We start from the raw sequence: 12,028 nt of genomic DNA, 5'->3' as shown, positions 1-12,028 counted from the left end.
GACCAAACCAATTACTACAGCATTTATATAAACCACACTAATCATTTCTTTATTAAGTACCTGGTCAATAGTAAAACTTTTATTTTTTTTTCAGGAAATTTCATTTTTTTCCTTCAGAGAGGATTCTTAGTTTTCTCTCTACTCTTAGTGTTTTCCTCTATTCCCCTACCCCAAATGGACAGGACCAATCTGTCTGGGGCCACAAAATTGCCAGCTACTGTTGGGAAAAAGCACCAAACTTTCTGCTATAATCTCTGTCACAAAGCATCTTACTCCAGAGGGTCCCACATGACTCTCAACCTTTGTTTTGGGGGTGTGTCTGTATCTTAGGGATGGAATCATAGAGATAACATTGGCATCTTTCTTGCTGAATCAGGATTTGCAGTGGACCTGGAGCTTGTAGTTTGCCAATGCTACTTTCCGGTAGGCTGCATTTAGTTGGTGCTGTTAAGCACATAGTAAGCAAGATTTTGTCAGTTCACATCTGAAGAAATATCTGTGGCTGAGGTTGGGACTTATAATGTGCTTATATCAACTTAAAAGTTGAATTACCCAATCATTAGTAAATTACCAAATAACATTTGATTCATATATTGTTTTAAAATGTCTCTATAATTTAGTATATACTAATGTAGCATAGTGTTAAGAGGACAGTCTTAGGAGTCTATGGTTCTCGAACTTGAGGATGCTTAAGGGTCACTTGGGGGACTTTTTAAAAATGAAAATTACCAGATCCTCCTACCCCTAAAAATTCTGATAGGGGGTGATACCAGTCTGCATTTTTAACCAGCACCCTAGATGATTCTGGGGTGGCCTACTAATGTTGAGAAACACAGACCTAGATATTAGATGTTAGAAAATGTCTGTTTAGCAATCAAACAATATTATTTTGTGAACCAGAGTATTATTTATATAGTGTTGGATAAAACATGTGTCACTGGTAATAAAACAAAAAATTTACCCTTAATTCTTTGCATTTTTACAGATTCATAACTTGGTAGTCTTAATGTTTATAATATACAAGAGATGATACTGCTGATAATTTAACAGTTCTTTCTTATCACAAGAGTTCCAGAAGCCAAATATTTATTTTGTTAATTAATCTGTTTCTGTCTCTAGAGTCAATTATCAAAGCATTAAAAACCAATATATTACATAAAACGACCATGCTACGTTACAAACGGATTTCCCTTATCATTAGATAGATCCTCAGTGTTTAATGTAGAATAGTACCTTTAAAAAACTTAGAACCAGTGCTAATAATATAAGCTCCTTCCTGATACAGAAATTCATATGTGAATGACAAAGCCTCCTTTAGTAAAATTATTTTAAACAATCAACTGTTGGCAGAGAGAATCCTCTTGTGTTTTTAAATTCAGTTCACATTAAAATTTATTTAAGCAGTGAAGATGCCATTGGATTTTACTACAGACTGTGATTGAAACTTGATAATCCAGGGTTTCTCCACCCAGTGCATTAAATCAGGCAGCCCCAAAGGGTCTTGGTAGTCCAGTGTTTATAACATCCTTCTTTACCTGCTAATCGACCTCACTTCCTGGATTTCAGTCCGTCTAGTTATCAGCTAACAAAAGAACAGCTTTTGGTTCCTGCAGACGCTGGTGAAAAAATAATCATGAGAAAGAAATCCACCTTATGCCGTCTTTTTTGTCTGCACATATAAACTCGGCCATCACACAGCTAACAGGTACAGAGGGAAGATACAAGCTCTTTCATAGGAAGAAATTACAGAGAAAATGAGCATCATTTCTCAAGGTTTTTATTTTCCCTGATGTACAAGTGATGCTGCTGTAATTCTAGCTGCAGTTTTTACTGATCATTCACCACTCAGCAGCTGGTAGAGAAGTAAGACTGCTTGGCAACCACCTGCAGGGCTGCAGAGATGAATTACATTTTCGGGAACAACACACTTCTGTACTCTCGCGCCAGTCGAGGAGGCAATACTAGCTCTAGCCATGGCTCAGTAGGCCCAAAGCAGAAACACTGGGCAAAAAAGGGCTCATCAGATGAACTGCAAGCTGAGCCAGAACCTTCACGCTGGCAGCAGATAGTTGCCTTTTTCACTCGAAGACACAGCTTTATTGACTGCATCTCGGTAGCCACCAGCTCCACCCAGGTAACATACCACTTGTTGAAATTATTTTCAGTATATTTCGGTTTATGTTTGCTTTGCAAAAATGTATTAGCATAGATTTTTTATTATTAAAAAATATAGTTTTATGTACTGTAACCTTGGATGCACAGAAATATTTGATTTTCCGTCCATCTATGCAGGTCTTTAGCATGAAAAGGGAAAGAAAAAATATTTTCCCTTTTGCTGTTATGTAATGCCAAACAAAACAGTCTCAGATTCTGTTGAATGACTTCTCTGGAAATATAAAGCCACTGACACATAAATTAAAATGTAAATTCATAATGCTTTGTCTCCTTATTTTTAGACTGTGTTAAATGCTATAAAATATGATGTCTCACTGAAGAAAATACCTGTTTGTTAGTTTTTGTATGTCTTTAGATAACCGTAAGGAGATTGTTATAGTAAAGAAATAGAAGATAATTTGAAATATTTTTATTTTCTAGTGTTTTGAGAATAGATTAAATTGAATACAGTTGGCTATTATCTTATGTACTTATATCTTCAAGTTATATTAAATTATAGTTTATTCAAGGAATTTAATGAATCCTTCCATTTCATATATTTTCCAAATATATATTATCTAGGGTTAATTTGAAAGCAGTAAACTTAGGTAATTACATGATTGTAGGAATTATTTTCAGATATTCAATTGACAGTTTAAAGAGATGGGCAAACACTAAAAGTATGCCAAATTAAAAAAAAAAATCATATGAAACCACTTCTCTTTGAGGAAATGAGTATTGAAAATAGGAGGAAAAATATAAAATTAATAATAATTTGAAATACCTATTGTTTGGTGTTAAAGAATAGTTGGGGGAATATTCATATTTTAAAACATTTTTAATAGATATTCAACTTTAGTAAAAATGAAAGAATAGGAAATAGTCTAATTTAAAAACTAGGTGAGAATGCTTTTGTCCTTTGACATCAATAATATTTAAGTTAACAAAATATATACACATGCCTTAGGGTCTTTTTAAAATAAATTCATTTAAAGCTCATCTTTTTTTAATAATTAGAAGCAACATAATAAGTATAAACTGACTGTCGACAGTTTCTTTCTTATTTTTGGTTACCAGAATTGTCTTTCAACAGCATTGATTTTGAAATAATGTCAAATTTCTTAAGTAAGAAATTCTACTTATTTTTCTTACATGTTTGAGAGAAATGGAATTACTGGGCTAGGGAGAGTCATTAATTGTTTTTATGTAGGCACTGAGGTTACTTATAATCAAAACTTACTCAGAGGCAATGATTGATTTAACTCTTTAGGTTGAATACTGACCCAAGAATTTAACTAACTTAATTTTGACTACAATTACATATACCAAAAAGGGATACAAAGACTAAAGCTTGGCATTGTTATTCGTTGTACATTAATATTAAATTATAATTTCCATTGTTGATAATAAAGATATGTTAAAAGCTTTTTAAAACTTTATATATAATTTATATAAATACACACTACTGTATATGTATATACACACATATACATACATTGATATGTAATTCTAAGGTATACAAATGAAAAGGCAAGCAAAATAGTTCACATATAAAACTATTGAAACCACAGAATTACGTTATAGTTACTTAAGAGTTGGAGCAAAAAATTGCTATTGTATTGCACTAAAATAGTCAGAATTTTAACAAAAACTCTATTTGCAGTTGATCCTACAAAGCCATTTCAAGTTTTATTTTCCTCTTTTTGGTTCAGATCATTTGTGTATACTGATAAATGATTTAGTTTTTATTTCTTTCAGACGTCTTTCCTTTACTTGTCTTTTTCATTACCTTTTGTATTTCGTCTTTAGAAGTGTAGACGTTAGATCAGAGGTTTTAGCTATTATTTCTCCTGCTCTAGAGTACCAACATGTCATTTTTTTTCTAACTGATGAGTTGGATGTTTATATATCCAACTGTTTTGTTGTAACTCAACTGGAATTCATTTTACAGCATAAAATACAATAGGACTGAGAAAGACCATTAGACATTTGGATCTCATTTAATGCTGGGGTACCTTTTTCTGTTCATCTACTGACTCATGGCTGGCAGTTTTATTTTGTAGCACTAGGAAGATTTGTATATTGTTAAAAACAAAGTAGATTAATGAAATTTCATAGTTGATTGAGCATTAATATATACCTATGGATATAGTTTTGTTCTGTGATTGATAAATAGCAACAGTGATTACCCAAGTCTCCAATTTTACTGTTGTCAGTAATGTTCGTTTCTAAGATTTGATAGCAAGATTAACTTTGAATCTAATTTTTTATAACTATACTGCATGAAACTTTTATGAGTTTGGAGAGTTATTATTAAATCAAGTTTTATTAATTTGAAAGTCATTACTTGGATTTAATATCCCTTCAAATATTCTCTAATAAATAAAAATAAAATTTAGTTACCTTACAGATTCATTTAAATTGCTTATCTCTTGGAGGTATTCATGTTCATAACTAAGGATATGTGCCATGTTCTACTGTAATATCTGGAATTTAGTAGGAATTCATTACTGTTTTTTAAATGAGAAGGAAGCCAAGTGGTTATAAACTTCTGCAAGACCCCCAGCTTCTAAGATAGGGCTTGGCATATAGTTTATGCTCAATAAATGTTTGTGGAATTGATTAATTTCCATTTCAGTCACTTGGAAGCTTGTTTGTTCATGGCCTTCCAAAATATGACACCTAATCTGAATCCTCTTGGGTACCTATATTTACTGGATCCTCTCTCTTCTCTCACAAGTGCCTTTAGTTCTTCATAGCAGCCCATCTCTTCCTCTGCTTCCCTTTTCTTCCCCTTCATTCTGATTTTCAAGCTACACAAATCTCCCACGCACCTGATTTCCTCACCCCTTTGAATCCCCATCCAATGCTGATAACCATATAGCTTACAAACTGCCTCTATTTTGTCATTTAGTTGTATCCCAAAGGTTTACATTGTGGGTTTGTTTGTTTTTTAAAATGTTAAGATAAGTTTCTTGTGAGTTATTTTACTTTGGTGTAAGTTTTTCTATTTTGGGCTTCACACTACTTTCGTTCTTAATTTTGAATAGTCATTATAATAAAGAAAAAGTGGCCTACACTTTTGGCCTATGCATTGTCAAGCCCTCCTCAGTTCTTCACCTCAGCATTCCTTCTAGTCTTACATTTAGGATTACTTGATGCAGGTGTGCCCTGTCCTGTTTAGCATACTCAACTCTGTTCCAGTCTAGGACCAATTTTTATATTCAGCAGAGTTTTAAAGAACTCTAGCACAATACTTCTGCACTTTGCTACTTGAACCTAGGTAAAAGGTTTTATCTACTTGGTAATATCAGTGTTTCTTAATGAGAATAGTAGTCATATAAACTTTGAACAGCTATGAACAGCTGTGAAGTGGTAGGTCACTTTGAATGTGTGTTTAGCAACTGTTCCTATATTTTGGACTACTTGAAAATCTCTAACATGGATCATTACAAGCATTCAAATAGGATACCCCCCTCCGACAAATGACATGCCAAATTAAGTCAAAAACATAGAAGTTCTATTCCTGGGAGTGAATGGAACAGACGTGACGACTTGTCATAATTGAAGTAGAACAATAAAATTTTAGTAAGAGTGAATATTAGCCACATGAGTTTAATAATGTGCTTTTTAGAGGAAAAACCCTGTCTTAAATTAAAATATAGGAAAACACTGTTCAGATAAGCATGTGGGAAAATATATAGGCTAATTTGTATAGAAAGAATACTATTTGTCCTAAACAGGTGTATTCTGGATTATAAAGGATTTAATTTTTAGAGCTATGCACTGAATATATTGTCCAAAAATTGAAGATAATAGTATCAACCTCATTGAGTTAATTGTATTAAATAATTTAATATATGTAACATACTTAGAACAGTGCCTGGCGGCTGTTATTATTATTTTATTTTTATATTGCTTAACAATATGTGGGCACATTGGAATATAGATAATTAGGAATTACACCACCTAGGATAGTGCAGTTCATTCAAGCATTCAGTAAATAGTATTGATTGAATAAGTTAACTGTAAGTGCAAACCATACACTTTTTTGTTTTTATTTTTATTTTTATTTTTTGGAGAGGAAGATCAGCCCTGAGCTAACATCTGTTGCCAGTCCTCCTCTTTTTGCTGAGGAAGATTGGCCCTGGGCTAACCTCCATGCCCATCTTCCTCTACTTTATATGGGACACCGCCACAGCATGGCTTGACAAGCAGTGTATAGGTCTGTGCCTGGGATCCGAACCTGCGAAACCCTGGCCACCAAAGCGGAGCATGTGAACTTAACCACTACGCCACCGGCCCCATACACTTATTTAAGAACCACAGATCTAAACCTCTTCAATTGTAGGACGTAAGAGAGGGGCCCCAAAGAGCACCTCAAATTCTTGGTGAGACCACCAATTCCCTGTCCTTCCCTCCCCTCCCAACACTCTCTTCTGCAAACTGCTAGACCAGTCACAAGTAGACGACTGAATTTAATTGATTTATCTACCTTTTACCAAGCTCCCCCTAGCATACCATCAGGACGAATTTTATACTCTACACGCCTTTAACCTTAATCACCACCAAAAGTCCAGACCTTCCAGATCACTCTCACTCATTTCCTTTTCTCCATGAGACTCTGGTATATCTCTGATCTGTTTTAAATGCCTATTTATCTCTAACCTCCCAAACGTTTTCACTCTGCCCTTTGGAACTCCCAATTTGTCATCAGCAAAATCTCCTTTATCCTCAAACTCGTCTGTGATGGTTCATCTCTCCTTTTTTCTCTTGTAGAACGTTGGCATCCCCCTAAGAATACTGGTTTTTCTACAGCTCTCACAAAAAGTAGCATTTTTATCTGTCACGCCCCTGGGACCAGCAAGTGCTGTTGACGTCTTCCTTGCTTATCATTGATATTTATGGATGATTGTACCTCATCTCTCTTTTAAAAAATGTAGATGTCTTCAGACAATATTATCTACTTCCCCTCGTTTTCTGGTCGTCTGCATCTCTCCCAGTCGTTCCTACTCACTGATGGTTTGAACATCTAGTTTAGTGTCTTTTCTCTGTCCACTATTCCTGTAATCACTCTTAGTGATTTTCAATATCCTTGTGTGATCCATCTGAAATTTTGACTTCTCAATTCTTTTATATCCTTACCTCTAAGAAATCTTGTTTTTTCTTTCACTTGAGTGACACACTTAAATGGTTATATTCAAGACCTCCTTACCATTGACTATACCACTTACAAAAGCTCAGTTGCAAGCATTTCAAACTATGGCTAGCATTTCCTTTTTTTTCAGCTCACTTCCCCTACTACAAAGAGTTTTTTTTACCCTCTGAAGACCTCCAGAAGTCTTTTTATTATCTATCACTCCTTTCGTGCTCTGACTTCCCTCCTTGCCTTGCTCAGATTCCTTGGTCCATGACTATAAGCACTGCCTTTCATAATCTCAACTCTCCTGCCCCTCTGTCACTTCATTGGTAAGATCCAACCTTGGTTAATCGCAACTCTGCTTCCTCCACTCCGGCTCCAAAGCCGGGCATTAAACTTAAAATACCTGTTTTCCTGGCTCTCATTCTCAATTGATGGTCTTACTCTGTATTTCAGCCTGTTAAAGTAAATGATCCATCTTTGTTCCTAAAGCTCACGCTTCACTTCTGCACTAGATTTTAGTCCCTTTGACTATTCAGGGTCTTCTGAAATTCTCTCTTCTCTTCATTGCATTGTCTGTCTTCCCCTCTATACTGGATTATTCCCATCAGCATACATGCCTGCTGTGATACCGCTTCTTTTTTTTTTTGTGAGGAAGATCAGCCCTGAGCTAACATCCCATGCCAATCTCCCTCTTCTTTTTGCTGAGGAAGATTGGCCCTGGGCTAACATCCGCGCCCATCGTCCTCTACTTTATATGGGACGCTGCCACAGCATGGCCTGACAAGTGGTGCATCAGTGCGTGCCCGGGATCAGAACCTGCGAACCCTGGGCCACTGAAGCCAAGTGCGTGAACTTAACCGCTGCGCTACCAGGCCGGCCACTGTGATACCTCTCTTTAACCAACCAAAAAACTCTCTTTTAGAGTATAGGTTGTCAAATCCAATGATCAATTCTCAATCTTTGTTTTATTTGACTCCACAATAGCTTTTTACACAATTGACTAGTGCTTCCTTTAAATTTTTTTCTCCTTTGACTCTTGAATACCGCTCTTCCAATATTTCAGTTTCCTTTGCACTTTGCAGTATCCTCTTCCTCTTCCTACTGCTAAATAGTAGGATGCCTCAGAGCTCAGTCCTAGAACTTCTCTCTTTTTATACTCACATTTCAGGTGATCTCATCCAGTCCTGTGTCTTTAAATAACATCGATATTTTTATCTTTAGCCCAGAGCTAAGCCTTGTACACTGGACTTGTATATCTAGCCTCTTATTCAGTATCTCCACTTGGATTAAGTATCTGAAAGTTAACATGTCAAAAACAGAGTTTCTAATTTTATTGCTCTCCCCATCTTCTTTGTTCACTGTACCATTCGCTGAGATGCTTGGAATCTCTTGGAATCATCTTCTGTTCCTTTTTCCTTTGCTCCAAATTTAATCTAATAGCAAATCCTATTGGCTCTATGTTCAGGATATATTTATGATCTGACCATTTCTCACCGCTTCTACAACTACTAATTCAGATTTTTCAGTTTGTTGCCTGAACTACAGCAGTAGACGTCTAACTGGTCTCTCTGCCTTCATTCTTTCCTCTCACCAGTCCATTCTTCAGCCACCAGCCAGAGTCATCCTTACAGAATGTCAGTTCATGTCAGTACCTTGTTTTTGACCCTTCCAATCTGATTTATAATAAAATCCTAAGTCCTTATTTATCACAGCCCCACAGGCCCTGTATGATCTAGCTCTAGGCGATATCTCCAATCCCCTTTCCTCCTGCTCCCTTGCTTATTCTACTCCAGCTATCCTGGCCTTGTTCCTGTTCCTCAGACAAGCACCTGGCCCTCTCAGAGCCTTTATCTTGTTGTTCCCTTTGCCTGGAACATTCTTTCTCCAGATATTCTCCTGGTTCATTCCCTCACTTCCTTCAGATTTCTGCTCATCTGTTGCCTTCTCAGAGACTTTCTCAGATTCTTATCTAAGGTAGCAGGACACTCCTTCACTCCACACTCCGACACTCCTTTACCCCAAACATCACTCTATTTTCTTACGTTTTTTAAAATTTTTCCTTATAGCACTTAATACCACCTGATTCTTTATTATTGTAAATTTTTTATCTGTCTAAATTCTCCCTTAGACCTTCTGTGAAGCATATATCACACTTTATCTAGTGTTATACTGATCCTGTAGCTGATGATTCTCTTATTTACCCCTCTGGAAAGAAATACACAAGAGGAGGTGAGGCAGGGAGAGAAGAGGAGAATAACCATTCGATTTCCTTATAACTAGGATCACCATATAACTCATCAACAAAACTGTAGTACTTTTTATTTTTTTTTTTGGTGAGGAAGATTGGCCCTGAGCTAACATCTGTTGCCAATCTTCCTCTTCTTGCTAAGGAAGATTGGCCCTGAGCTAACATCTGTGCCTATCTTCCTCTATTTTGTATATGGAACGCTGCCACAGTATGGCTTGATGAGTGGTGGGGTAGGTCCACGCTTAGGGTCTGAACCTGCGAACCCCAGACCGCCAAAGCGCCTGAACTTAACCACTACGCTACTGGACCATCCCCAAAACTGGAGTACTTTTGATGGAAAGAGGAAACTGTTTAACAATTAAAGTGGGACAACAGACGTAAATAGACTTCCCAGGTAAACAGAGGCATATGCTACGTCATTTATAACCATTTTTCTTCTGGCTATTCCCACCAGGCAATAGGTCTAAATATTTATACCAAGATATCTCCACCTTGGACCATACTGGATTGGCCTTCTTACCTATACATGTTTCATACATGTGGCCTCATGTCTTAATAATAGTTGTGTTTTGAAATGATAGATCAAATATATATATTTTTCTTTATCTCCAAGGAATGAAATTGCTTATATTCAGCAGTATAATGCCTTTGTATTTAACTAGAATATAGAGAATAAGTAGACAATCCTCTTAAGCTACTTTGGAAATGCTGACTCTGATAGTAGGATAGTTTCCAAGAGAATGAGTAGAAATAGTCTCCTTTGGGTTGACTAAACAGGTAATCAAAGTTGGATAAATACTCGGTCATACTAGCTGTGAGATGCTGCCTCTTGGCAGAGTTTAATTTTCTGTTCTAAAGGCCACTAATTTTGTAAGATTAATACCATGACTCAGATTTGGAAATTAATTATTATTTGCCTTTTTACGCGAAGAATATTGTGGAATTTTTTATGGGGAACCTGTATGTACCTACTCAGAAATATGTTTAAACGATGTTTAAGACTCAGTCATTTGTACAGTAGAACACTTGAGAAAAGCATAGAGGTGAAGATGAAACAAAAAGTAATTGTTTACAATGGGTATATAAGCTTTAAAACAGTACTGATTGACCATACAATCCAGCAGTCACATTTGGTATTTACCCAAATGAGTCGAAAACTTATATCCACGTGAAAACCTGCACACAGGTTTTTATTCATAATTGTCAAAACTTGAAAGCCAAGTTGTCTTTCAGTAGGTGAATGGGTAAATAAACTGTGGTACATCCAGACAATAGAATCTTATTCAATGCTAAAAAGAAATGAAAAGATGTGGAGGTACCTTAAATGTATATTATTAAGTGAAAGAAGCCAAACTGAGAAGGCTACATACTGTATGCTTCCAACTATTACGTTCTGGAAAATGCAAAACTATGGAGACAGTGAAAAGATTAGTGATTGCCAAGGATTAGAGAAGACAGAGGGGTGAATAGGTAGAGCACATAGGCTTTTTAGGGTAGTGAAACTATTCTATATGGTATTATAATGGTAGATAACATGTCATTATAAATTTGTTAAAACCGTAGCATGTACAACACCAAGAGTGAACCCTAATGTAAACTATGAACCTTGGGTAATAATGATGTGTCAGTGTAGGTTCATCGATGTACAAAATGTACAATTCTGGTGAAGAATGTTGAAAATGGGGAGGCTAGGCATGCGTCGGGTTGGAGGTTAAATGGGAACTCTGTACTTGCTGCTCAATTTTGCTGTGAACCTAAAACTGCTCTAAAAAATAGTCTATTAAAAAAACAAAATTGATATCCTAATATCGATTAGATTGGCTGTTGTTTGAAGAACTAAATAAGTGAAATTTGTTATATAAGCTCTTTATAAATAGGAAGTATGTTGCATTCATCTTTGTAGCTTCTATATAGTGTCATGATTGTTAGATGGTCGTTTTCTCAAGGACAAATAGGTAAAAAGAAAGAAATTTCACAAGCCTCAATGTATACATTTTTAATATATTCAAAGAAGTTTTAAAGTTAACCTTTAAAATAATATATTAATAAAATGCTGAAAAATGGTCATGGAGTCAGGATAGGAGATTCACCCTACACAACATTTTTGCCCTTTGTTCATTTTTAAGCAGTGTTTGTTTCATGAGAGTTGTACTTCTTACCTCTTATCACAACTGTATTTCAGTAATCAGCTGGGTAATGATTTGTTTAATATCAGCTGCTAAACCATAAGCTTCACAAGAGCTGGTAGTACAGGATGCATGTTTTCTTGTTTTGTATCCCCAGAGCCTAGCATTGTGAATGCTCTTGATAAATATTTGTTGAATGAATAAATAAATATTCTCTATGTGTTTATTTTTATTTAATCTAATGATGGCTACAAGTAAGTTGGTAGCTTCTAAATATGGTTTGGCCACTGTAAATTTCCTAAGCCATTTTTCTATAGGACTATGGCTTAAAAATTAGCAAGTGTATATTAGAGGATT

The 12,028-nt window shown here is 35.7% G+C and overlaps 1 protein-coding gene across 15 annotated transcripts in view; it reads left to right on the top strand.

Moving 5' to 3' along the window:
• Positions 1 to 12,028, top strand: part of DLG1 (discs large MAGUK scaffold protein 1) — a 283,086-nt gene that overhangs the window by 126,352 nt on the left and 144,706 nt on the right. The gene's annotated exons all lie outside the window — the stretch shown is intronic.

The sequence above is a fragment of the Ceratotherium simum genome, chromosome 15 (assembly GCF_057802395.1).
Source record: "Ceratotherium simum simum isolate JZ-2026a chromosome 15, ASM5780239v1, whole genome shotgun sequence".
Classification (NCBI taxonomy): Eukaryota; Metazoa; Chordata; class Mammalia; order Perissodactyla; family Rhinocerotidae; genus Ceratotherium; species Ceratotherium simum.
This window is presented reverse-complemented; position numbering and strand designations above follow the sequence as displayed.